The sequence below is a fragment of the Orycteropus afer genome, unplaced genomic scaffold (genome assembly GCF_000298275.1).
Source record: "Orycteropus afer afer isolate SDZICR_OR568_19922 unplaced genomic scaffold, OryAfe1.0 scaffold00080, whole genome shotgun sequence".
Lineage (NCBI taxonomy): Eukaryota > Metazoa > Chordata > Mammalia > Tubulidentata > Orycteropodidae > Orycteropus > Orycteropus afer.
The window spans coordinates 234,961-236,038 of record NW_006921667.1 but is presented as its reverse complement, the minus strand read 5'-3'; positions in this window follow the sequence as shown (position 1 = coordinate 236,038).

Sequence of the window (1,078 nt, the reverse complement as noted above, 5' to 3'; positions counted from 1 at the left end):
AAAAAAAAAAAAAAAAAGAAAAGAAAGGACCAGGTTTGCCGGTCTGATAGAGCCTGATGGAACCACTGAGCCCCTAGCTGCCCTTGAGGTATGAAATTGAACTCATTCTTGTGGCTTCCAGCCAAACAAGACAGAAATGTCTGCAGAACACTTAAAATAAGTAGATACACTCCTTGGAGAGATCAATCATAGGAGAATAGAAGGGCTGTGTATGCACAGGGAGACACCTCAGGGGGCAGGAGTGCATGAATGGATGGACACAGGGAAGAGGTAACTATAGGGAGGAAGTGGGAGGGCAGCTGTTGCATTGTGGGAAATTGCAGTCAATTTCATGAGACAAAGTGTATGTGAGCTGCTGTATGGAAATAAAATTTACTTTGTAAACTTTCACCCCAATCACAATAAAAATTTAAAAATAAAAACAAAAAAAAACAGCTACATACTTTCATTGAGTAATGAACCTAGTTGCCCATGCATTTGTCTGTTTCACTTCCTGATTGCTTGCTCATAAGTCAGTTTTATTTGTAGGTTTTTTTGTTTTTGTTTTTGTTTTTTTGAGGAAGCACTATACTGTTCTCTATAGCGGTTGCAACACTTTATATTCCCACCAGCAGTGAATAACAGTTCCAATCTCCTCACATACTTACCAGCATTTGTTTTCTGCTCTTTTTATCAGTGTCATTTCAGCAGATGTGAGATGATATCTCACTGTACTTTTGATTTGCATCTCATGGATGTAATGATTACAAACACCTTTTCATGTGTTTTTTGAATATCCCCTTTGATTAACTATCTGTTCATGTTCTTTGCCCATTTTTTAAATTGGGTTATCTTTTTGTTGTTTAATTGTGGACATTAGTTATATATTTCACAGATTAAACCCTTATCAAATATGTTGTTCCCAAAGACTTTCCCCCAGTCTTTAGCTTTCTTTTTATACATTTGGTAAAGTCTTTTGATGAGCATTAAGTCTTTTTATTATTATTATTACTATTTTTTTATTGTGATTTGGGTGAAGATTTACAGAGCAAATTCACTTTCCATACAGCAGTTCACATATACTTTGTCTCATGTCATT